This window comes from Sus scrofa, chromosome 1, assembly GCF_000003025.6.
Source record: "Sus scrofa isolate TJ Tabasco breed Duroc chromosome 1, Sscrofa11.1, whole genome shotgun sequence".
Taxonomy (NCBI): domain Eukaryota; kingdom Metazoa; phylum Chordata; class Mammalia; order Artiodactyla; family Suidae; genus Sus; species Sus scrofa.
In genome coordinates, this window is record NC_010443.5 from 200,670,735 (window position 1) to 200,698,580 (window position 27,846).

General features: G+C 37.8%; 1 protein-coding gene and 1 long non-coding RNA gene across 9 annotated transcripts in view; one reads left to right on the forward strand and one right to left on the reverse strand.

Annotated features, from left to right (window-relative positions):
• The window catches only part of LOC106509137, a 64,015-nt gene extending 52,306 nt beyond the window's left edge, over positions 1–11,709 (reverse strand). The window contains exon 1 of one of the 6 annotated variants that reach the window (XR_002335667.1): positions 8,655–11,694. This is a non-coding gene — a long non-coding RNA (uncharacterized LOC106509137). Of the gene's footprint in view, positions 1–8,654 lie in introns of all 6 variants that reach the window. The other 5 variants (XR_002335673.1, XR_002335666.1, XR_001306441.2 and 2 more) reach the window with 5 other exon arrangements.
• Positions 1–27,846, forward strand: part of CDKN2B (cyclin dependent kinase inhibitor 2B) — a 104,631-nt gene that overhangs the window by 4,485 nt on the left and 72,300 nt on the right. The window lies entirely within an intron of this gene.

Sequence of the window (27,846 nt, forward strand, 5' to 3'; positions counted from 1 at the left end):
TGAAAGAGGAGAACATTATACCATGTATATACTGAAAAACAGATTTCTGGGATAGTAATTATAGTGACCACTGTGGGAATCATAATAGACTAATGATTCTGGCTCCTGCTCTCTGAAATCCATCACCTCATTTGTTCTGAGGCCATGCTTTCCGTGGCTGCTTCCAGCCATGGTTAAGCACAGCAGGACTGCTAATGCAGATCCATTCCTAGAAGATGCAGGTGTCCTCTGAGAGGCAACTTTAGCTTGAAGACTCCCAGTTAGCCTTGCCAAAACTTTCTCAGAGTTGAAATCTTAAGGTCTTTATTCCTCCCCTCTCTCCTTCACAGGGATCAGTCCTGCACTGTGGTCTAACAGTCCTCTCAGCCTCCTCCTGCTCCACTCCACTTTTTTGCCACAAGTTCTCTTTCAGCAAATATCTTGCAAATCTAATCTCATCTTAGTACCTGCTTCTCTGAGGACCTGAGATCCAAGTAGGGACCTATCTAAGGAACAGGAAGAATTAGACCATTTAATGCATTTAGGGTAATTTGATCCAATATAAATAATAAAAGCAGTAATGCATTATCATAAAGAACTTTGACTAAATTTAAGAGAGAACTTTCTGAGACCTGGTAATGACATAAGGAGTTGTGATGGTAGGGGTAGAGGTGAGAATTATGAGGGTCTAAAGTTATTCATTTGCAAATGTAATACTATACTAAGACCAAAAGCCAATTTGAGAATTTGAAGAAATTTCATTGTTTTTTGGCAACATGGATAGTTTTGTTCATATATGTGGACTGGAGCCCTTTTAAAATAACTACTGTTTTTGGATTTTTTTTTTTTTTTTTTGGCTTTGGCTTTGGAGTGTCTTGCTTACAGTAATTGTGATTACAAAGTTTTACATAATTCAAAAACATTAATCAGTTAATTCTTTGCATCAGATATGAAATATTTCAGAATTTATTATAAAAACAATAACTTATATTTCCATAGTCCTTCTATGTCTTCAAGTGTATGGAACTTTGTAGCCTCAATGACATATGGTAATGTTTGTACAACTGAATCGAAAATTGTTTGGCATCCACTCTTACATTTAAGCCTAACATATGTCATATGAGGTAAGTAGGGGCAGTAGCATTAAAGCTCACTTTTACCAAACATAAAACTGAGGCTCAGGGAAGTTAAATAGGTAATTCATGGTAAAGTCCAACCCAGAAACCAGGTTGTAGTAGACAGAATTTCTGGGAATGAATGCTAAGATTCCACACCACAATACCTACAATGTGTGAATGTGATGAGGTATTACTCCTTCTCATGATTGTGCTGTGTCTGTCATGGTTGGCCTTTAAAAAAAGATTATTCGGGTAGACCTAATCTAGTCACATGTACCCTTACAGGCCTCTCCTGCCAGTGGTAGAAGAGAAATCAGGGAGAGGGATGTCAGAATGTGGAAGTCAGAGAGATTCAAATATACTATTGTTGGCTTAAAGATGGAAGGACTCATGTGGAAGGCAGGAGAAGGAAATGAATTCTGCTTACAACTAGTGAGCTTGGAAGGGGATCAAGCTCCAGGTGAGAGCTGCAGTCCCTTGACTTTGATACCTTGACTTTGAACTTGTGAGACTCTAGGCAGAGAACCCAGCTGAGCCACATTGTGCCCAGACTTATGACCCCCAAGAATTGTGAGATAATAAATGGCATTTTTTAAGCCCTAAGTTTGTAGTGATTTGTTACACAACAGAAAATGAACACATGAGTTTTCTGATTCTATATTTTACAGCACCCTTCCTCTTAGCCAATGCTAATAGAAATATATGAGTAAACTGGAAAAGGGAAGTAACAACTTGCTAGTTTGCTAATTTAATTTTGATTAAAATTTTAGCTTTCTTGGAGTTCCCCTCATGGCTCAATGGTAATAAACCCAACTATTATCCGTGAGGATGTGGGTTGGATCCCTGGCCTAGCTCAGTGGGTTAAAGATCCAGCATTGCTGTAAGCAGTGGTATAAATTGCAGAAGCAGCCCAGATCCCACATTGCTGTGGCTGTGGTGTAGGCCAGAGCTGTAGCTCTGATTCGACCCCTAGCCTGGAAACTTCCATATGCTGAGGGTACAGCTCCAAAAAGCAAAAATTAAATAAATACTTAAATACATAAATTAATACATAAATAAATAAAAATTAGCCATTAGAGAGATTTATTTTAAGCCTAGCCTCGTGTCCTTTAGTTCTGAGTTATGGGCTTAATAAACTCATCAAGAAGACAGAATATCCATTTCTTCATGTTGATTGCTCACCTAATAATTCAAGTAGATTATGAATAAAATAATCCAAGAAGAAAATATTGTAAGATTAAATTTGCTGTTGTGGTTTGGGAACATTTTTTAAAAAGCTCTCTTTATAAAATACTGAAAATATATGGGGATTGTTTGAACTAGTGAAGAACTATACTTTTACCTGTCCAGTGTACCTCTTTCTGTAAAACTTACTCCCATTCTTATGGAAATGCTCTTCCCCCAGTCAAACCAAGTGGTTCTGAGAAAATGTCTGTGTTTAGATATAACTCCACTCCCCTCCCCCAGAGAACAGTAAATTGGTCTAGAGAGGGACAAAATCTCCTAACTGAAGCAACAACATCTCCCTCCCCTGGTACTTTTTAACCTTTCACCAAAGAAAGTGTGGTTTAATCCATCACCCATGGTAGAAGTTGCAGGATATAGAACTCAGGAAAGTATTGACAGCAATGTTCCTTGCCATGGTGAAGAAACCAATTTCCAGTGGAAGAGAAGTGAGCCATCAAAGAGAAAGAAACAGAAACAAGAGTTGGAAAGAGGCCTCAGTAGGGTTTGACCAGTTGTTCCAGTTTTTCTGGAAGTCCATCTGCACCCCTGAAGTTCCCATGGTTTGATTGTTCTGTTCTTCATGACATTTCATGAATCAGCATTTCTCATTTTACCTAAACAAGTTCAAGATGGGTTCACTTGCAGCTAAGACAGATGTGACTCATACAAGGGAGAAATTTCATTTCATTCTCTCTTGAAAATTATTTATTACCATGTAGTGGGAAAAACATCTAGCAAAGAAACTCATTCAAGTGTTTCCAAGAGGCTGGTGATTCAGCAGGGCTTACATTTTGATTCCTTTCATGTCCCAACTGCCACACTCACTTGGTTGTTTTTGCTCACCACACCAAATGCTCCTTCCCAAGTGCTTTGCACATATGAAAAAACTTTTAAGTTATTACTGCTATCTTGATTACAGCAGCCTATATTCTGCCAGTCACATCATAAGCATTTATTGGACTTGTGTCTCACTTGTATAACATATGTACTTTGGAATATTTTTTACAACTGCTACATATTGCTAAAGAGATTTGGCAAGCTGAGAGAGAAAGAGGGAGGGAGGGAGGCAGGGGGAGGAAGAGAAGGAGGGAGAGGGAAAGAGAGAGAGATCGCTAGTCCACTATAAAAAAATGCTTTTCTTTTCATTTCTATTTCTATTTTTAAGGGGAAAAATAATAATTCTATGTCAAATTTATATGGATAATAAGAAATTATATTTTTACATTTTGATATCTGCTCACTTGTAAAGAGATAAGGGTGCCAAGTATAATCTCATTTATTTGTGATTGGTTAATGTTTCACAAATAGAATCATAATATGTGCTTTAGATGATAAAGAAATAATGAAAGGTTTTAGGGTGACCTTTGTTGAATCCCCACTCTTTGGGCAAGTAATTTAAAAATTCTCCATGGCTTAAGGATCCAACATTGCCACTGTAGCATTTTGGGTCACAGTTGTGGCACAGTTTTAATCCCTGGCCTGGGGACTTCCACATGCTGCAGGCACAGCCAAAATATATATATATTCATGGCTTCTTCTCTAAAATGGGGATCCAAGGAGTTTTGTGTTTAAGGATGCCAACTCTGACAACAGATTTCTGGTTCAGACTTTGACCTTACCACTTTGACCTTAAATGAGTTCTTTGGAAATTCTGGGCCTGGGTTTTCTAGTGTATCCTAAGATAGACAGACATATACATATACATAAGTATGTGTACATATATATGTATGTGTGCATGTACATACACACACCAGGCATGTATAAGAATATTCAAAGCCACATTGTTCATAACACAAAAAATAAAATGAAAACAATCCAAATATCCACCAGCATAGAATAAATTATTGGAGCAAAATCATTCAATGGAATGTTAAACAGTAAATAAACTACAGCTGCGCACATCAATGATAATAAATCTCAAAATAAGATATTGAGAAACTAGTAAGATATGGAAGAATTCACTTTGTAGGAGTCTATTTTCATTGAGTTCTGAAACAAGAACAAATAAACCATGTATTATCTAGGGATACATACAGGGATGGAAAACTAAAAAAAAAAAAATGTTTTATACAAAATTTAGAATAGTGGTTGCTTCTAAAGGGAAGAGGGGGTTGTGACTGAAGAGGGCGTACAGGGACATCTGAGGACTGATAAGGCTGTAATTCTCTATCTGGGAAGTGTTTATAGGGTGTTTGCTTTCTAATTCTACAAACTGTACATATATATGTATATGGTATGCACTTACATATGATAATTTCAAAACAAAAATCATAATTATGAAAAATACCACATTTTGAGAACTAAGTAAAATTACAAATGTTTAGCAACAGTGTCTAGCATATAGTGAGCTCTCAATAGTGATAGGTACCATTATGATGATGTTAAGACATGGAGATGTGTGTACCAGTTAGAAGAAGAAAACACTGAAAAGTATGTCTTCATCTGTTTACACTATTGTACTCCAAAGTGCCTAAAAATCTATGTTTGAACCTAAAAATCTATGTTTGAACCACAGTCCTATTAAAGAATGAAATCTAATGGCTTTCAACCTTCAATAATTCAAGGGATATTACCAGAAAGATTCTTAGATTCTCAGCCACAGATAAGAATTCTACTTGGTTAAATATCAGTCACCTAATGGATATCCACACTGATGAATATGAGTTTTTAATTTCCTAATATCAGAGAATCAAACCCAACCTTTAAAGAAAAGTGATTAATATCTGCATCTTAGTAAAGGATCAAGTATCTAATTTAAGCTATTATAACTAAAGTCTAGTCACATAATAGAATCATAGAATTAGTAAAGTCACTTTGACCATCACTTAATTCAATTATTTACTTTACAGCTGAAGAAGCTAAAGCTCAGGGAGGTTAGTTGACTTTTTCAAGGTCAACAAAGAGTTTATGACCCAGTCAAAACTTGAACACAAGTTAGAATGGAACTTCCAGAAAATGTTCTACTATTGGTGTTCACCAGACCAAATAGAAAGGAGGATAGAGGAGGATGGGTGTAGAAGAGAAAGGAAGTGAGATCAGAAATACTCAGTTCCTTTCAAAAGAGCATAGGCACTGGAATCCATTGACACTTCCCTGGGACACCAGCCCAACAACGATTTTTTGTGTTACACCTATGAATGAACTCCTTTTGGGCCAAATTTGTGGGAAGAAGACAGACTCATCTCATTCTAATAACAGATAACATCCCATATGCAATTTCAAAGAACTCTAACACCCTCAATCTTACCCTTATCTCCATCAGCAGCAACTGATCCATTTTATGGGCATGCAATACAGTACTTGATCTTACTTAATCATTCTTCTCTTGCATCAATGTTTATCCCAAACCAATTACCAATCTAAAGCTAAATTTATAATTGTTTTCTTCAATAAATACTCACAGGAAACCTGTTAGGGATAAAGGCTCTGTACTGGGTACCAGAAATTTGATTAAAAGTGTTTACCCAAACTCCATTTACCTTGTCCCCTCAGGGGAGACAGTAATTTATTCAAAAGAAAAATAGGCAAACCAGAAGTAACTCTGTACAGACTAACCCCCAATCCTTATATCACAAGGACAATTAAATAAAAGCTCATAAAGAATCTTTGCTTGCTTCAGGACCTTATCAGCTTGAGCCAGCTGATAGGGAAAGTAGGTCTTATGGTTGAACTCTTGAACCAGGAAAGGATCAGTCCAAAGTTTCTGCCAGGTGACGTGACCTACAAAAGTATTCCCATTCCTTGGCTTATCTTTATGACTGATGAATGATTGCTTCTTATTTGCTCTATATGCTTGGAAAATGTGCTTAAATTGCTGGGCTGTCACAAGGAAGAGGTCTCCTTCTTGGAAAAGAAGAAAAATAATCCCCTAAGTGGCAAGGTTTAATTAATAGGAAAGTAGATTAGATTATCACACTGTCATTTTTTGTTTGTTTGTTTGTTTGTTTTTGTCTGATGTTTGGTGGTTTGGGAGCTTTTTTAACAAGCAAAAAAACTTCTAAAACCAGACACTTCCTTAAATTTGTTATTCTAATCTGTTGCTACTTTATAGTGCTCAATTAACAAGAAAGTATGACCTTATCAGTTGTTCACTCATTTTCATTCACTAATTTAGAAATTTCCATTTAAGGGAAATGTCCTAATCATAAAACAGCTGATAAAGTTCTTTATAAATGAAAAAACTGTTGAAGTGTATTCAAGGTACAGTGGGTGATTTCTCTAAAGGCATCATTTGGTGGGCAAAGCCAAGTTTAAACCTCCATGATGATTAAGGGAAGAGAGGTCTGAGATCCTAAAGCAGTTCTGTGTCCAAACTGGGAGTGCCTAGTAACCTCATGTACTGGTATAAGTGAACTAGCTTATATCTTCAGAGACTAACAGGGAAAGGCATAATTAATAACGGCCAAGCAACATGCACAGACAAGTGTTCAAACATTGAGAGTAGTAATCTCTCCTCAGGTGATTTATTGTCTGAATCAGGGAGTTAAATGGATCTCCCACTATTATCTAAAGGCACCAGTAGGTGGACAAAAATTGTTCAATCAAATGCCAACCTCATATGTATGACTGGGTCACTGTGCTATACAGCAGAAATTGACATAACACTGTAAAATCAACTATACTCTAATTTTTTAAAAAAGAATGTTTATTCCTTAAAAAAAAATGCCAACCTCCATAGTCCATTGAGGGAGACAGTAATTTATTAAAAATGCAGCATCAGAATAAAATTACTTTTCAGAAATTTGAAATAGAGAAGGAAAACAGAAGGTACAAACAAGTAAATAATAGTCAATAAATCCACCAGATAAAATCACAACCATGTTTTTAATTTCAGAAATTATTCCAATTTAAAGAAAATAATTTGAAAAGACAAATATTTTCATAGAGCAAAACTAGGTATAGGGGGTTGCCCGTTGGTTTCTTCACTTGTTTTAGTTAACTTTTTCATCAAGGGCCAGTTTATTTCTCAGACCTTGACCCAGAAATAGATTAAAGTCTTTACGGCCACATGTAAAAGAATGAAATTAGAACACTTCCTAACACCATACACAAAAATAAACTCAAAATGGATTAAAGACCTAGATATAAGACCACATACTATAAAACTCTTAGAGGAAAACATAGGCCAAACACTCTCTGACATAAACACAGCAACATCTTCTCATATCCACCTCTTAGAGTAATGACAGTAGAAACAAAAATAAACAAATGGGACTTAATTAAACTTAAAAGTTTCTGCACAGCAAAAGAAACCCTAAACAAAACAAAAGACAACCCACAGAATGAGAGAAAATCTTTGCAAATGAGTTGACTGACAAGGGATTAATCTCCAAAATTTATAAACACCTTCTGCAGCTCCATACCAAAAAAAACAAACAACCCCATCCAAAAATGGGCAAAAGATCTAAACAGACAGTTCTCCAAAGAAGACATATGGATGGCCAAAAAACACATGAAAAGATGTTCAACATCACTCATTATTAGAGAAATGCAAATCAAAACCACGATGAGGTACCACCTTACACCAACCAGAATGGCCATCATCAAAAAGTCTACAAACAGTAAGTGCTGGAGAGGGTGTGGAGAAAAAGGAACCCTAGTACACTGTTGGTGGGATTGTGAATTGGTTCAACCACTGTGGAAAGCAGTATGGAGATTCCTCAGAAAACTAAACATAGAACTACCATTTGATCCAGCAATCCCACACCTGGGCATCTATCCAGAGAAAACCACAACTCGCAAAGACACATGTACTCCGATGTTCATCGCAGCACTATTTGCAATAGCTAAGACTTGGAAACAACCTAAATGTCCATCGACAGAGGAGTGACTAAAGAAGATGTGGTACATATACACAATGGAATATTACTCAGCCATTAAAAGGAATGAAATACCAGCATTTTTTGCAACATGGATGGACCTAGAAATTATCATTCTAAGTGAAGTTAGTCAGACAATGAGATACCAGCATCAAATGCTGTCACTTACATGTGGAATCTGAAAAAAGGACAGACTGAACTTCTTTGCAGAACAGATGCTGACTCACAGACTTTGAAAAACCTATGGTTTCCAAAAGAGACAGTTCAGGGGGTGGGGGATGCTGAGGGTTTGGGATGGAAATGCTATATCATTGTACAACTATAAATGTAATAAAATCATTGAGTAATAAAAAAAGACAACATTGTTATTTAAAAAAAATAGATTAAAGTTCTAAATCAAAGATATGGAATGTCTTATCTAATGACAAATATTCATTCTCTGTCCTTCAAAGAGCATACTGGCCCTCCAAAGGGAATTTGCATGAACCTAAATGACACAACCAATAAGTACCTCATTTGGAGATCCCTTGGCTTCCTGAAGACCACATCACAGCATCAGTCAGCATCCTTTATAAGAACCAACAGATTGCATGTTGTTACAATACTGGATAGAGGAAGTAAGGACGGGAGAGAGCAGCCTTAGTTCATCGTTCCAAGGCCCCTGATGTGGAAGGAATAGTCACCTAGTACACACAAATGATCATTGTAATCCACAGGACAAGGGCTTGGCGTGTGGGAAAGGAAACTAGGCGTGGAATTCAAAAGCTAGAATTGCAAGGTGAGAGATCTGAGAGCTTCAAGAGGAGTCTGCTTTGTTTGTTTTCAGTCTAGACTGAGAGTGCATGGACTTAGGAAATATGCTTTAGGTTAGAAGGCACCCCAGGGGGTTGTTTTCTTTCTCTACTTAGATCCCTGAGTAATAATGCACATGCCAGTGCCTGCACTCAAAGCGAACTAGTGATGATGGAAATTCCCTCTCTTTCTTTCCACATCCAATCAAAAATCAAGGATGGGTGCCACTACTTTCTTAGACCCTCCTTCTCTACTTGTGTCTCCCACACTATATCTAGGTTCAATATTTCAGATGTCTCAATATTTCTCATTTAGATCAGAGCCATCATCTCCTAACTGCTCTCCTCACTACCAGCCCCTAATCTGTTTTCCACAATGCCTTCTAAAGAGCAAGTTTGACCATAAGACTGCCCAGTTTAAATTTTTTTAGTAGCTTTGTATAGCCTTCAGGTTAAAATCCAAACTATGGTAGTATAGGCTCTGCTAATACAATCACCTTGATTTATATCCTGTCTTTGCTACTTACCAACTTATGAAAGTTTTTTAACCTCTTTGATCCTGATTTCCTCATCTATAAAGTGGGATAACAATAATCCTTCTTCATAGGTTTGTTGTGAAGATTTAGGGAAATACTCCTTTGAAAGAGCTTGGCACTGTGCCTAGTTTTCAGTAACTTTTGGCTATTATTGCTATTATGATTTCACCAACTTCCTATTAGCTATGAAACCCCTCCCACAACGGGGCCTCATCTCCCTCTCCAATTATCTCTCTTTCTGTTAGCAAACCAATAATCCTATGTCTTATGAAGTAACTATTTTGTCCCAGTCTCCAGTGCCAAAGGATTTACATGTATTTTTTTAATCATTAACAATTCTAACTACTAGCATCCTTATTTTACAAATTAAAAAAATGAGACTTCAAACAGTTAAGCCACTTGGCCAAAGTAACTCAGCTACTAAGTGGTGGAACCCATTATTGAAATCAAAGCCTGTCATACTCCAAATCTCTTTTTTATGATGACAGTATGCTGCCTTTATCTTACTTTATTTCCCAAAAAAAAAAATGATGCCACAGTATTTCTGATCCCTACATGCCTTTCCAGAATCTTGATACTCTGTTAAGAACTAAAATCTATGTCTTCTCCACTTGAACTTGGGCAAAGGACCTTTTGACTGCCTCAACTAATTGAGTCTGGCACAAGTCAAGCTATGTAACTTCTGAGGCTAGGTCATAAAAGGAAATGTGTCCTCTGTCCAGCAATCTCTTTAGGAGCACTGGTGCTTTGTTATGCACCAATAGAAAACCAGATCACCCACAGAAACCTCCCACACTGTTTAATCACTTTCATTTCCCCTGACAGCACACCTTCCATGGTCTTCAAATATGCAGCTTTCTCTGCCTACAAATCGCCACCAGCACCATGATGCTCTAACCGGTTACCCATATTCTCACTTAGAGAATTATTTTTCTTTCAAGAGTCATTGCAGGTGGTTTTTATTGTAGTTTTAGTTATATTTCCTAGGTGGTTAAGGATTCAAACTTCAAGTCAAAATGTCTAAGCTTAAATTTTTGTTGTTCACTGCTTCCAAGCTGTAGGACTTCATCTCTTCAACCTCTGTTCCTCCAAAAAAGAGTAATAGCCAAATCCATATCTTGGTATTGTATGGGTTTATTTATAGCTCTGAGAAAAGTTCCTGATATTTAATAAGAATTCAATACAGGTTGCAGTTACTACAGCACTAATTATATTGAACTGCAATTATGTTTTTCTTTCTGTGTCCTCTTCTGAACAAGAAGTAGCCTCTTGCTTGGAACCTAGGCTATGAAAAAAAATAAAAATTAAATAAAATATTTTTAGTCACTGAACATATGAATGAAAGATGGACAAACTAATGGATGAGTGGATGGATAAATGAATGAATGAATATGTATATATAATCTAGCCTTCCTTCAACTCTTTTTGTGCAGCATGTAGGAGAAGATGATTGAGATCTCCAGTCCTAGGGGAAGCAGTCCTAGTGCTGGCTGCATGCTTTTCCTCATGTCCAATTCTCTCTTTTCCTAGTGGTGCTATAGTACCACAGGCATGCAGAGAGCATCCTCACTTGGCCTAGTGAACCTTTTTAGTCTTGACAATCCAAACTAGATGGCGGGACTGTAAGGAAAGCCAATGCCAAAATTTCAGGTAGCCTCCAACTACAGACTCCCTTTCCTCTTTTAACCATTTTATAGCATTTTATAGCCTGCCATCGAGATACCTGACCTTGCCAAGTAAAACCAGTTAATCTTTTACAATGTCAGTCCCTTTTATGGGCTTCACGATATGGCAGTGCCATATGGTAGCAGTATTATAGAAGGACTCTGCTTTTACCTGACAAGCAGGTTTGTGTTGCACTAAGCAAATAATTTACCTCTTGCCTCGTGATGATATTTCCCCACTGACTTCTGCTCAATAGAAGAAATTGAGAGACATTATTAAACAGGCAACACAAACTTGATTAATAAAATGAGATGTGTGTACTTTTCATTTTCACCATAGAATCTACACATATGCATATTTATAATTCTCATTATAACAGCTAAAAAAATCTAGATATGCTGGCTGAGTTCCAACAACTGCCAGTGGAACTTAGTGCTATTCTAGGATGTCTGTGTCATATATGTATCTCAATTTTAATATCCAGAAAACCCCGAAGCACTAGTGAGTCTTTCAGTATGCCCCCTTGCCTCAGCATAAAAGAAAAAGTTTAAGCTTTTTTTTTTTTGGTTTTTTTTTTTTTTTGGATTTTTTGTCTTTTTATGGCCGCATCTACAGCATATGGAAGTTCCCAGGCTAGGGGTTGAATCAGAGCTGTACCTGCCAGCCTACATCACAGCCACAGCAATGCCAGTTCTGAGCTCCATTTGCAGCCTACACTGCAGCTCACAGCAATGCTGGATCCTTAACCCACTGAGCAAGGTCAGGGATTGAACCCACGCCCTCATGGATACTAATCGGGTTTGTTACTACAGAGTCATGAAGGGAACTCCTAAGAATTTTTTTAAAATAAGTGAAGTCCAGGATGCAAGTTGTCTACAGTCCTAAATTCCTTTAAAATTTAATGTGGAATTTATGTTTTTATTATTGAAGAGTCTGGGCTTCTTACAAGTTTAATCATCTCGGCATTCTTTTTCTGGAAGGAGCTATTTGAAGGCTGCAGAATGCTGAGGGGTAGAAAAAATTTTGAGGTGTGGCACCACTGTCTCTGATTGGGCAGCACGTCTCGAACGATGTGAGCTTTTTGCTGTTGACTCACCAGAGGGCAGCAGCTTTGCAGCTTGATGTCAGCAGGCAAGAATGTTAGACACTTCTCTCTGCCAGCCACTCCCCCCCACCCCCAGCAGTAGCCCAAAATTAAGCAAAGTTGTTTGGGTTAGCCTCTGACCAGCCTCCAGGCTGGGCTTCTTGCTGCCCTGGTTACCATGCTCCAGCAAAGAAAATCCCCATCAGATATCCACAGGGGAATGCTAAACTCTTCCAGCTCTGTGTCTCTGGGGACACCAATATAATTGCCCAATTAAGGTGTAGATTTGGGGGGGACAGAGTATGGTTTTCTAGGCACCCCTCTTCAACACACACACACACACACACACACACACACACACACACACTTCTCTAGAAGGAAAACACCAAAATGCCAAAAGAAATCTATAAACAGGCACTAGAAAAATTTCTAGGTTCTAAATGGATTGTGTGCTGTTTGTACTCCTCATATTTGATCTGCCTCAATTTCCCCCACATTTCTGACTGTTCTAACTAAAGCCTCAGATGGGGGCTTGAACTATCCCCAAGGCCTTTTCTGACCTAATTTACTAAGATCCCATGAAATTAGACAACAACAAAAAAATCTCAGGATTTTTCTGAGAGGACTGACTTCCTGGTGCCCATGAGACATGGCAGCATTGCCTGCCTCATAATAGCTAGTCCTGGCTCCGTGAGTACTTATTTTTATTTATTACCTAGTTTCAATCTCCTCTCCTACCATCCTTCTGTTTAGCAGAAAAGAGAGTCTTATTTGTAAGTTAATTAAAACGTTCACATTTGTTGTAGCTTTTAGATGATTCTGGTAGTTTTAGGCAACTGAAAGCTTGCACAGACAGTATATTATATATCATTGCCAAAGTCAAGCAACCAGTTAAACCAGTATAGTTAAGCCAAGGAGAAACTGAATCACAGAAACTTAGTGTGCCCTAATTCAGCTTTCCAAAGTGTGGGTATCCCAGATTTAAAACTGTTTGATTCCCTTGGTACACTACAATATGAGGCAAAAATGCTCTCTAAGGTCTTGTCCTCGGTCCATTTCTTTTTCCTGATGGATGGTACCAGCCTCAACTTCTCATTCTGTTTGAATGCCCTCCAGAATTGTCTAGTTTGGTTATTCTAGTGAGCTAAGTTATGATCCCTAAAAAGATATGTCCATGTCCTAATCTCCAGAACCTGGGAATATGAGCTTATCTGAAAAAAAAATTAAGATCTGGAGATGAGATTTTCCTGGGTGATCCGGGTGAGCCCTTAATCCAATGATGAGCATCCTTATAAGAAACATTCGGAGGAGGGACACAGGGAGAAAAGGACAGGCCCTATAAAGATGGAGGCAGAAATGGAGAGATGCAGCTACAAGCCAAGAAATTCCCGGAGCCACCAGAAGCTGGAAGAGGTGAGGAATAGATTCTCCTCTGGAGCCTCTGCTGGGAACACAACCCTGCTGATACTTGAATTGCAGACTTCCTGCCTCCAGAATTGTGAATACATTTCTGTTGTTTTAAAGGAACCAAGTTTATGGTAATTTGTCACGGCAGCCATAGAAAACCAATGCATTTACTAACTCAAATGTCTTATAGAAATCATACAAGTAATGAAATGAGCAAGCAGTCTAGATAGGGAAATTCTAGTTTGAGCAACCCATATAGCTTTTCATCTCAAAGCAAGGAAACAACAGAAAGTGCAAGTGGTCTGTAATAAATGTAAGAACAACCATCTTCCCAAAAGAAGTACCCACCACTCAGATCCAACCAATTGTTACTGTGGGAAAACATGAACCCAGTATGGCCAGATCTTTCCATTTCTATTGCATTTTTATTTTCAATCTCCTGCACTTTCAGTGTTTGTTCAAAAATCAAACAGGCCAACTGCACTCTGTGAGACCAAACCCAATATGTTTGAGGTCTGAATTATGACAACATGTGACCAGTTGCAGCCTCTGGAGCCAACTGACCCTTCTGACAGTATTTAAGGTATATGCCTCAGACTTTTCATGACAGAACTAAGAATAGGACCTTTTTTCTTCCTACTTCACCCAGTTTGTCAGCCCAGGCCATTTACATTCAAAATCTCTCCCCTGCTTGGTGTAGGCAGAGAGATTTTTGGACCCTTGACCATTTAGAATCTAGAAGGTGGGGAGTTCCCGTCGTGGCGCAGTGGTTAACGAATCCGACTAGGAACCATAAGGTTGCGGGTTCGGTCCCTGCCCTTGCTCAGTGGGTTAAGGATCCGGTGTTGCTGTGAGCTGTGGTGTAGGTTGCAGACGCGGCTCAGATCCCGCGTTGCTGTGGCTCTGGCGTAGGCCAGGGGCTACAGCTCCGATTCAACCCCTAGCCTGGGAACCTCCACATGCCGCAGGAGCGGCCCAAGAAATGGAAAAAAAAAAAAAAAAAAAAAAAAAAATCTAGAAGGTTTGTGTGTGAGTTTGTGTGCATGTGATTTGAAGAGGATCGGGGTAGAGACTGAAATGCAATGTCTGATTACTTTAGAAAGACAAATTTATTCACCAGGGAGAATTAAAAATCAAAAGGCATTTTTCTGTGTTTATTTTATCACAAAGCATTAAAATATATTGTACTGAAAGGACTGATATTTAAATCAGATAAAATATAAGGTAAAAAACAGATATAATTTAATGTTGACACAGTTTCTGAGTCTAGTTTATTAGAAGTCACTATTTCTGTGATAATTTATCACATCTCTAGAGCTACCCACTTCCTAATTCCAGACAGTAAATGTCCTTTGAAACACTACGAAGTAAAACAGAGCTCAACTAGATTGAATTTTTCAGTCTGATTATAAAGATGATTAGGAAGATAGTCATGATCTTTGCAAGTACTACAAAAATGAAAGTAATACAAAAATATATTATAGCTCTTATTGAGTTTGCAGTGAGGAAAGAAAATTGTGATCATTTTTTCCTGTGTTTTCCTTGAAATGCTCTGAAAATAATTAGGGGAAGTTTTTGAAGGGTCACTCTAAAGGGTATAGGAATTGAAGATGTTCAGGAATAGATAGAGAAATGAGTCTCCTTACTGAGAGGTGGAGTCTCCTTACTCCTTAGTCATATTAAAGTTAAGGATACAAAGAATTTTAACAACTCAGCAAGAAGAAAACAACCCAGTTTTAAAATGAGCAAAAGATTTAAATATACATTTAACAAAAGAAGACATATAAATGCCTGATAAGCATGTGAAAATGTTCTCAACATCATTAGTCACTAGGGAAATGCAGATCAAACCCGTAATGAGGTATCACTTCATACCCACTAGGATCATGTCTATCAAAAAGACAGGCAATGAGTAGTATTGACAAGGATGTGAAGAAGCTGGAAACCTGGTACATTGTTGGTGAGGATGTAAAATTATACAGCCACTTTGGAAAACAGTTTGACAGTTTCTTAAAAGTTAAATATTAATTTTCCATTCAATATAGCAATGCTGCTCCTAGATGTCTACCCAAGAGAAACGAAACAATATTTTCACATAAGACTTGAACATGAATGTTCAAAACAGCTTTATTAGGAATTCCCACCATGGCACAGTGGGTTAAGAATCCTATGACTGCTTGGAGTTCCCGTTGTGGCTCAGTGGTTAACGTATCAGACTAGGAACCATGAGGTTGCAGGTTCGCTCCCTGGCCTTACTCAGTGGGTTGAGGATCTGGTGTTGCCGTGAGCTGTGTTGTAGGTTGCAGATGCTGCTAGGATCCTGCATTGCTGTGGCTCTGGCTTAGGCTTGGCAGCTACTGCTCCAATTGGACCCCTAGCCTGGGAACCTCCACATGCCATGGGTGCGGCCCCAGAAAAGGCAAAAAGACAAAAAAAAAGTAAAAAAGAAAAAAAAGAATCCTTTGACTGCAGCGATTCAGGTTGCTGTAAATGTTTGTGTTCAATCCCCAGCCTGACACAGTGGGTCGAAGGATTTGACGCTCCTATAGCTGCAGTGTAGGTCACAGCCGTGGCTCAGATTTAATCCCTGGCCTGGGAAGATCTAGATCCCATTGGTGTGGTCATAAAATTTTAAAAAAAAAAGCCTCATTAAATCATAGCCAAAAAGTAAAAACAACCAAAATATCCACCTACTGGTGAATGTATAAACAAAATGTAGTATTTCCATACAATAGCATATTATTCAGGCTTAAAAAGAAATGACATATATCTAATATATGTGACAACATTTATAAACCTAAAAAACATTATACTAAGTGAAACAAGTCAGACACAGAACACTGTGTATTATATGATTTCATTTATAGGAAATGTCCAAAATAGGTAATGCCATGAAATCATGACGTTGGTGTTTGCCTGGGACTGGGTAGGGAATAGGGATTAATTACACAGGCAGGGGGATGAAAATGTTCTAAAACTGTTGTGGAAATGGTTATATACCTCAGTGAGCTTATTAAAAATCATTGCATTGTGCACTTAAAATGGATGAATTTGACAATCTTTTGCACAGCAAAGTAAACAAAAAAAGATGAAAAAGACAACTTACAAAGTGGGAGAAAATAATTTCAAATGATGCAACTGACAAGGGCTTAATCTCTAAAACAGACAAACAATGCATACAACTCAACAGCAAAAAAGCCAAAAACCCAATGGAAAAATGGGCAAAAGGCCTAAACAGACATTTCTCCAAAGAAGATATACAGATGGCCACAAGCACATGAAAAAAATGCTCAATATCACTGACGATGAGAGAAATGCAAATCAAAACTACCACGAGATACCACCTCACACCATTCAGAATGGCCATCATTAAGTCCACAAATAACAAATGCTGGAGAGGATGTGGAGAAAAGAGAACCCTCCTGCACTCTTGTGGGAATGTAAGCTGGTACAACCACTATGGAGAACAGTATGAAGGTACCTTAGAAAACTATATGTAGAACTACCATATGACCCAGCAATCCCACTCTTGGGCATATATCCAGACAAAACTTTCCTTGAAAAAGACACATGTACATTCATGTTGATTCTCAATAGCCAGGACATGAAAACAACTCAAATGTCCATTACATATGATTAGATTAAGAAGATGTGGTATATATACACACAATGGAATACTACTCAGCCATAAAAAATAACAAAATAACGCCATTTGCAGTAATAGGAATGGAATTAGAGACTCTCATACTGAATGAAGCAAGTCAGAAAGAGAAAGACAAATACCATATGATATCACTTATATCTGGAATCTAATATACAGCACAAATGAACCTTTCCACAGAAAAGAAAATCTTGGACTTGGAGAATAGACTTGTGGTTGCCAAGGGGAGGGGAAGGGAGTGGGGTGGATGGGGATCTTGGGGTTAATAGATGCAGAGTATTCCCTTTGGAATGGATTAGCAATGAATGAGATCCTACTGTGTAGCACTGGGAACTATGCCCAGTCACATATGATGGAGCATGATAATATGAGAAAAAAGAATGTATACATGTATGTGTAACTGGGTCACCATACTGTACAGTAGAAATTTGACAGAACACTCTAAACCAACTATAATGGAAAAAATAAAATCATTATATATAAAAAATTAAAATTAAAATTAAAAAGAAATTTAAAAGAAAATAAAATGGGTGAATTTAAGTTATGTAAACATACCTCAATAAAGTTGTTTGAAAGATTAAAGCTAGAAAATCATTTTTAAAAAGCATAACATGTTTTAAAAAACATGACATATGTCATGACATATATCACATCATATATCTCTTTTATCTCATAACCAATCTGTAAAAAAATTCATCAACTTTTCAACCAAACACCTCCTGTTTCTTTTTAATATTTCAAGTGCATAATGCATATAGTTCAAAATACATATACAAAATAGAACACAATGGAAATTTTTTCTTCTGTTCTCGCTCAACCACCCAGCTCCTCTCCCTGGAAGCAATCAATGTTATCAGTTTCTCTTGTATCATTCTAGAGATAGTTTATGCATTTTCAGAAATATATGTGTGTGTGTATTCTAACCCCCTAACAGACACATACACACAAACACACACACACACCTTTTATTCCACAACTTTTAGTGTTCTGCACATTAACTTCTTCCTTGGAAATCAGTACCATAACAGAATTTAAACATCACTCAAATCTTTCCCTCTTAACTATCCCATTGCCAGGATACTGGGTAGGACCCTAGACCATAGTATTTCATCTAATTTGAAATTCTATCAATTATAGATACAGTGGTGTTTGGGGGCTATTAAGAGAGAAAATAATACTGCCAATAAAATTAGGACATGCCATTGATCATTAGATGCATCCCAATTTTAGAAAACATATTAAAATATATATATGTATATCCATCTAGAAACAATAAAATATGGTATAATTCTCCCAACCAGTTCTCCAGTATAACACCTTGCCCCTTTTCAATTCATAGTCTCCAGAGAGACAAAAAGGATTTGCTATATAGCACAAGGAACTATATTCAATACCTTGTAATTAACTATAATGGAAAAAAAACAAAAAAGAATATAGAAATATACATACATATATATAACCAAATCATTTTGCTATATGCCTGAAACTAATACAATATTGTAAATCAGTTATACTTGAGTTTTTTTAAATGATCAATTCATAGACTCCTATCTTTTTCTAAGCTCTAGGTTTAATCTTTTCATTCCTTTATTTTAAAAAATTTTATGATCTCCCATTGCTACATGATGAATTTTAAAGAACTTAGAGTGACTTATAAGATCCTCCTGTTTCTGGCCTCATTTCTCTCCACTATTCTATGCTCTAGACATGCCCAACTATTGACTATTCCTCAAAAATGTAGTGCTCTTTCAAAACATTGTGCTTTTGTACATGTTGTTCCCTCTGCCTAGAATATACTTCACCCTGTTTCCTCCTAGCTAAATACCATTTGTCCTCTAAGACTCATCTCTGGGAAAACTGCCATGAACTTCTCCAATTCAATTAAATGATCTTTTTGTGCTGCCACCCTCTGTGCTTAATTCCATCATAAGCACTTCTTCCCTGGTATTAGGCTTCATTGTTTCTTTGTCTGTCTTCACTACTCTTGTTTTTCTCAAATCACAAGAGATTGCCACAGCGCCTAGTCCATGGAAAGCATTTAATATGTATTTATTGAATGTGTGTGTACTTTGGCCCTTGGATATAATCAGCACATCTGCAATAATGGAGGTGTGGTCAGGTTTGTATAGGGGAAAGTGCACTGGGTCTGAAGTCAGAAGATGCCAGTTATAGGTTCTGAACTTTCTAACTCTCTGATCATTGTTTAGTCAGTTAATGTTTCTGAGGCTTGGTTTCCTCATCTAAAAACATGAACAGTATTGGCTACCAGGGACTGCTGAAGGGATTAAATGAGGGAAGCATCTAAAGGCACTGGCACAGAGTTGGTGTTCTCAACATAGCAACTTTTATTAGAGTGATTGGAATATTGTACACTTCCAAACATATATAATATATCCTGAAAACAAACACTACAAACATGTGTTGCAATACTGAACAGACTTTGTTTTCCTATTTTTTAAATTCATTTGTTGTTTTTTTTATTTATTTGTTCGTTTGTGGGTTTTTTTGTCTTCTTGCCTTTTCTAGGGCTGCTCCTGCGGCATATGGAGGTTCCCAGGCTAGGGGTCTTATCAGAGCCGCAGCCACCAGCCTACGCCAGAGCCACAGCAATGCAGGATCCGAGCTGTGTCTGCAACCTACCCCACAGCTCACGGCAACGCCAGATTCCTAACCCACTGAGCAAGGCCAGGGATCGAACCTGCAACCTCATGGTTCCTAGTCAGATTCGTTAACCACTGCGTCACAACAGGAACTCCTAAATTTATTTGTTTTTAAAAAGGTGATATAAACCATGTTTCAGAAATCAAGGTGATAAACACACACACACACACCCAATCCTTTCATAGCATTACCTCTAACCCCTGTAGGTAATCACTTTTAAGAGTTTTAGATTCTTCCTGTTTTATTCTTAACACAAATGCAAGCACATATGAAGACATATTATATTCCCTTCTTTTTTGACACAAAATGGACCGTGTTATTAACACATACACTGTTCTGAATGTTATTTTTTTCACTTAATAACTAAAGGTGCTTTGTGACCTACTAAGTTTGCCCAGAATTCTAATCAAGGAGACAAGTATGTGGAAGGAGGGATTTTTTTAATTCTTCGAATCATAATTCTGAACTCTAACCAAAAGGTAAAATCTTCGATTCATAGCCTCGCCTCCTAAAGGGGCTCAGAAATACTACATATCTAAACCTGAAAGACTAACCACAAGCAAAGACATTGCAATCAGACTGAAAGATCTGCAAAGTTCTCAGTATAGTACCTGGAAATTAACAGCTGCAAATAGCAGACTAGAAAGGCTTCAGCACAACTATCGGTTTGCTATCGGTTTGTCATCGTATGATTGATATACTCCCTAGCGATCCTTCACTTTTCAATAAAATGATTACTCTCAGAATTGCAGACAGTTTCCATTTTAGGGCTACAGTACAGGTGCAAAACAAGATTTGCATTTTTTTTTAAGACTGTGTCTGTTTAGAAGTCAAGAGCTAGTAGTTATAGGAGATAGTTTGGGCTTTAGTTACTATTCTTTCAGTTCTGTTGATCACATAAATGATAAGGTTATAAGTACAAGGTTATCAAAATTTGGTCTAATTTGGATATTAGAAAAATAGACCTTTGTTTCATTGGCAAGTTTAATTACAACCCAGATTGCCCATGTCCTCTCTTCCCTTTCTCATCTATCACCTGAGTTGGTGACCTGAAGTCCTTAAACTCTCCTATGAATGGCCCCAGTTTAATGACTTTGCTCCCCACTCCTAAGCACCTTATCTGCTCACTGCCTTTACTGAAGCTATCCACTTGAGCAGGAAAACAGACTAATTAGGAGACATCCAATGAGTCAGTAGTCACAGACAGCAAATTCACCACTCATGCCCAGGAAATTAGTGTCATTCTGATGCCATCTGTCATGTATACACAGTGCAGAAAATTTAGCAGGAAGATGAAGAATGAGCAGGGAAGAGAACAGAAACTCCTGATGGTCTTTGATGGGGCTAGGAGAACAGGATTGTGTCTGACCACATAAGCCTAGTGAGCTGGAAGTCTGAGTCAGCTCTCTACACTATACCAGCCACAAACACTGCAAACCCTGCAGGCAAAGAAAAATAAATGCGAAGAGTTATGGGAGCCAGCAAGCAAAGGCACCAAATCTAACAAAGGAGGACAGGGAGGAGGGAGAGTTATTAAAGCATTCAGGTAAAGCCCATTAACAACCCATTTCTCAACAAACCAATATATTTACTATTTGGTGCTTGAGCCAAAGTAGTGGCATAGTCTGATGAATGAGCTGGAGATGGCCAATGGAGAAGAGCAAAGATTGCATAACACAGAAAAAAAATCAAGGCTCTAAGTCATGAAATAACAGGACATTTTAATAACTCCAGACAGTTTCCTGTGACTGGAGATGGAAAACAAGGATGACAGGACCAGGAGTTCCCGTCGTGGCACAGTGGTTAACGAATCTGACCAGGAACCATGAGGTTGCAGGTTCGATCCCTGCCCTTGCTCAGGGGGTTAAGGATCCAGCGTTGCCGTGAGCTGTGGTGTAGGTTGCAGATGCGGCTCGGATCTCGTGTTACTGTGGCTCTGGCGTAGGCCGGCGGCTACAGCTCCACTCCTGTTAGACCCCTAGCCTGGGAAACTCCACATGCCGCCGGAGCGGCCCTAGAAATGGCAAAAAGACAACAACAACAACAACAACAACAAAGGATGACAGGACCAGCATCACGGTGAGAGATGAGATGAGCCTGGAGAAAATGGCCACAGCCAGATGGTGAAGGATCCTATAAGACATGCTGTGGATATTAGATTTTGACCTAAAGGATCAAAATCTGGGAGCCACTGCAGGATTTTAAACAAAGAATAAGAAGATCAGGTTTAAGTTGTGGGAACGTCACTCATAGCATTTAGATCATAGATTGCAGTACTTCTTCAATAGCATCTACTGTACTATATTGTAATAGACATTCATCTGTCTCCACTCAAAACTATAACCTCAGTGAGAGCAGAAACATGTCTGCTTTCTCATTATTAGATCTCCAGTACCTAGCATAATGTCTAGCACATAGCTAGCTAGGCATGGCTGGATGGATGGATGGTGGTTATCCAATCTTATCTTTTTTTCTCCTATGCTTATGTGGTACTTAGCACAATGTAGGTAACTGATAAAGGTCTGCTGAATAAATGAATGAAGGCTAACTTCTGCCTCACTCTTCAGACTCACTTCCCAACACTCCCTAAGACTTCGTATAGTTTATCCAAATTCCCTCTCATACACTATTCCCTCTGATTAGGAACTCGCTATCCTTATCTCCTACACATCATGTGGATTCCAATTGGAACTCAGCTTAGATTTTACCTTCATGGGGGGGGCCTTTTGTAATGCTTCCCACCACCATGTGGACCCATGTAAGATTCCTCCTGACTCACTCTTTGGTTTTCATTGTGTACCTTCTCATTTAGGTGGTTTTTTTATTGCATTTAATTCATTTTATATTATAATGTATTTACATACAGCTCTAGACTTTGAGCTTCTAGAGGACAAGGACTGTCGCATTTTGCTTCCTAAACACCCATCCTGAGCCTTGATCGTAAAGAATACTCAAATAATAATGTCTTCTGTAACTTAATTATTTTTTGAACTACTTATATTTTATCACCTCTAGAGTTTCTTAGCTTCATGGTTTACTCTCCATTGCATTAAGCAGTTCTTCCTTTTCATCCTAAAGTCATCTTGGGCTACCTTCAGCAAAAGCCCTAAGAGTTGGTAAATAATTCAGTGTCTGTAGAATCCATCACCTTTGTGATTTCCTCTTATCCTCCCACCTTTCATGTCTGCAGATTGAAGGGTCCTAAGTCCGATGAGGCATTCCCTTAATCATCTTTTTTTTTAATTTGCCCTTCAGATCCTATCTTTATCCCAACTATCCTGTAGGAAGCTTACAGAGGCCAGAACTATACAGTATTCTAGGGACAAACATAAATTTCCTATTGTTATATAAATGAAGGGTAAGTTATTTTTGCCTCATTTTTAAAATTTTTCCAGTGATGATCATTATTTTGGTGGTTTCTGAAGTAAAAGCAGTAGATCAAATCAAAATCTTTGCAATGACCTCTCACTAAGAGCTCAAAGCCCAATACACTGTCCTCTATCAAGTGTCTTTTCCAGGATTGTAATCAGGGCCACCCATCCTCCTCATCCATACCATTATTATCCCAGTCTTACAAAGGAAGAAACTGAGGCATAGAGAAATTGTTATTTATCAGTAACACATATTCCAAAGCCAGTATGTGGCAGGGTAGAGATCTTAACCTGTGCAATCTGACTCTCAGCCTAGAGCTAGTGTTTGGTGGAAAGGTAAAGAAAGAGAACAGACAGAGTTATATCTGAGCCTCTACTCTATTAGCAGAGACTTTGGGTAAATATTAAAATTTATTGAGTCTCTGTTTTGACATCTGTACTGTGAAAATGGAAATAGACACCTCATGGTTTATTGAGAGTAGTAAATATAACCATGCACGTAAAATATCTGGCTGATAGAAAGTATCATTTCTCTCTCTCCTCCACCCAGTTAGTTCTGTTTTTCAGGTTATCACAACTACTTGAAAGCCACTATTAGAAACAATATGGTGTACTTCCCAGCCCTATCTTGTACCAACTGTATGAACTGAAGCCCCATTTCCTTAACTATAAACTGGCAATTGTAAAATCCATCTAAGATTAAATGAGATTATGTTTGAAAGGCAATTAAAACAGTGCCTGGCATATGGTAAATGTTCAATAAATGATAGCAGCTATAATGATGGGAACAGGAGGGAATTATTAAGGATTATGATGATGATATTTCCAGCTCAATTCTTCCTCTTCACCTAAAAAGCAAAAAACAAACAAACAAACAAAATGCTATCTACCCTCGAGTACTATAAAGAAATAAAAAAGCTTGTCCCTGTTACTTCCCTGATGGAGAGAAATTACTTGAGCCCCCAGAGACCATACTCAAGCTCAATAGTCCCAACCTTCTAAAGTATAAAATCATCTGGAATACTTATTAAAATTTCAGATAGCAGGGGTCACCAAGTAATTCTAGTCAATAGGAAGGTCATGGAGTGCTGAGACCCAGAGATTTACAGTTTGAACCAGCTCTCTGATGACTTTGGGTTGGTAGGCCCTGGGAGCACACGAAAAAAAAAAAAAAAAAATGCTGCCCTGGAATTAAATTAGCATATTTATTGCCTTGAGCCAAGATTATTTCTAGTGAAATTTTTAGTGAGAGTTAAGATTGATTTTACTTTAAGGGGATTATTTATTGGTAAATATTTATCCAGGCTTTGCCACAGCTGAGGCATAGGTCACAGCTGTGGCTCAGATTCAATTCCTGGCCAGGGAACTTCCATATGCTGCAAGTGCAGCCACTTAAAAACAAAAACAAAAAACAAAAACAAAAAAAACAAATAGCATTCCAAATTTAAAGAAAAAAACTAAGAAATCTAGTTTGTGATTTCAAAACCCATTAAAATATGTTCGAAAAACTATTCTGGGTCTTATTAAAATGGTCTGTTTCATCTTGTTGTTTATCCTATGCCTTCTAAAGTTAGAATATTTAGCTGGGAAAAATGGTGGGAGGTATTTTTAAGGACTGATGGGCCATCATAAAATAGAATCATGTGAGACCTTTGCTCAGTTGACAGTGTAAGAAATGACAGCCTGTTAGGTTTCTCTTTGGTTTAACAAGCAGGTGTGTGGTTTGCTGCTCTTACTGATCCATCCAGATACTCAAGTTCAGACAAAGGCAATGTGAAGTTCTTGTCATTTTTTTTTATCTAAGGAGCTCTTGTGACTCCACCCAAGTCTGGGAGTCTGCTTGCCCAAAGACAATTTTACTTGGTACAGTCAGTGGTGTTTCAAACTTCAGAAGGATGACTTTATAGAATTGGCTGATACTCTTTTGATAGAACCTGACCTCATCTGTTGTAGCCTCCTGGAAGGCAGTATTAGTGTAATCTATGACTATTCAAAGCAGATGTTTAAGGGAAAGTAAGTCTCCAGTTCAGTGCATTTAAATTACCCTATTGCTCTTACTCATTGATAGACATATTCAGAAAACCATGTTTTGAACTCGACCGCAGTTTTCATTGAACTGAAGCACCCGGTGAGCTGTAGGAGGACATGTGTGAAAAATAGGGAATGAAGGTTCTTAGCCTAGAGTCTGTGGACCTTCTGATCACCTCTGAAAATTGCACGTGTGTGTGCAATTTTGCATTTTCCTGAGTAGAAGAACCATAGTTTTCCAAAAATTTTCAACAGGGCATCTGACTGTGAAAACCTAAACAAACACTGACATGAAAAGAATAATAAACAGTTACTTGTCTTTACTTTAGTAGCACTTATAAAAAAACATTGCAACATTGGCTTCTTATGACCTTTCATAATCACCACAATCAAAGGCTGATTCTTAGTCATTTCTCCCTTGCCTTAAGGTTCCCATGATCCTCAGTACAATGGGTATTTTTCAGGGGCCAGGCCCCTGAAAGAGCTCTCTGCCAAGTCAGTTTTAGGGGCATTCAGAGCAGTGGGAACACCAGGTGACTTTTTGATGGCACAGGCATGACATTTAGACAAATTCAAACAGTAGCAGATACCCTCCTTAACATTCTCTATTAGTTTCTCTGGTTATGGCAAGGAAATAGTGCCAGTTGGCACTGGGATTACTTTACCACTCTGTAACTCTCCCGAGTGTCTACTTTCAACAGAAATCACAGGCCTCCAGCTCAGTCTTCACAGGAAACTATATCTGGCAAGAATTTAACAAGATTATTTATCTAATGTTATTTCTTTTTATAATTATCTTCTATTTTATGATTATTTTCAAATGATCTTGGTTTTCACTTTTAGTTAGAAAGTTTATTTTTTTGCCCCCCCCAGTTTATTTTTCAAATAAATGTATTTAATATTAAAAGAAGAAAACAAAACTATTTTTATTAGTACAGATGAAACAAAGATATGACAAAATCATGAAACTGGAATGTAAATAATAATAGAAATTTGAGAAACACCAGAATAAGCAAATGCCAATCAAGTCATACTTTTATTTTTAGAGAGATCAGCAGTATTTTAGAAAATTCAATCTATTTAGGAAAAATCTTATAACAAGCACTAGAAATTTCTAGTAAGCATTTCTGAAAAACAAATGTAAATTGTGACAGATACCTTTAACATTAATTACTTAGGATGCTTTTACATGCTTATAATAGAAAACACAACAAAATGTGACTAATTTCTAGTGGTTGATGTCTCAGTGAGTCAGAAACATCAAAAATCTTACCATATTTTCCTCTGCCATTCTTAGCATTTCAGTTTTGTCCTCATTTGTTTCCTCATGACATCAAGAGAGCATCCATGGGACCCATCCTCGTCCAACAATGACCAGATTCAGGAAAGCATGAACCTTTTGTCCATTTCAAGAGCAAAGAAAACCCAGATGTTCCTTTATTTGCCTTCATACTTTTTTTAATTTCTATTTTTTTTATTTTTTACTACTGTTGATTTACAATGTTCTGTTAATTTCTGCTGCACAGCAAAGTGACCCAGTTACACATATACATACATTCCTCACACTTCTTAAGCAAGATTGCACCAATATTAAAGCAAAAATTGCCAAGAAGAGAAGTAATTACACCAGAATTGCATTAACTTAATCCTCATTCACTCACCGGGGCTAAGGAGGGACCAATGAACATCATGGGCCTAGTTACTCAATCAACAGTATTGGGGTCTTGGCAAGGAATTATGAGAGGAATGGCTATTGGGTATCCAGTCCACCCCATTTGCTTGAGTTTCCATTAACCCAAGATTTTAACAAGTCAGGGCATGCAGACAGGCTAAGGATTAATGTTGGAGAGAAATCTTCAGCATCACAAAAAATGGAAGCCTGAGACAAACTGACAAAATACACACAAATGATGGTAGTTTGGAAGCTAACAGCTTTTTTTAAGAGTCCAAATAAACATTTTCTCTCAGGGATTTAAAAACATTAATTGGTGGAGTTCCCAATGTGGCTCAGTGGTAGTATCCAGCTAGTATCCATGAGGATGCAGGTTCGATCCCTGACCTCTCCAAGTAGGTTAAAGATCTGGCATTGACACAAGCTGTGGTGTAGGTATGGGGTGTGGCTTGGATCCCACGTTACTATGGCTGTGACGTAGGCCAGCAGCTGAGGCTCCAATTCAACCTCTAGTCTGGGAACTATGCCACAGGTGCAGCCCTAAAAAAGCAAAAAAACAAAACAGTGACAAATAAAAACACTCATCGACTGGTTGATCCTTCTCCCCTATCCACCTCCACTTCAGATATTGTGAGCAGAAAAGGCCTGCAAGGGCAACCCCAGGACAATTTTTTAAAATAGATGTTGTCGTTATTGTTTTTAAGAATTTGATATTTTTTAAAAGCTGCTGAGGAATCATTGTGGAGTGAAAATGAGAACATTACTAAACTTTGTTAAATATTTTTATTTTTTTTAATTTTAACTTACATGCGGAATATGTGGAGGGG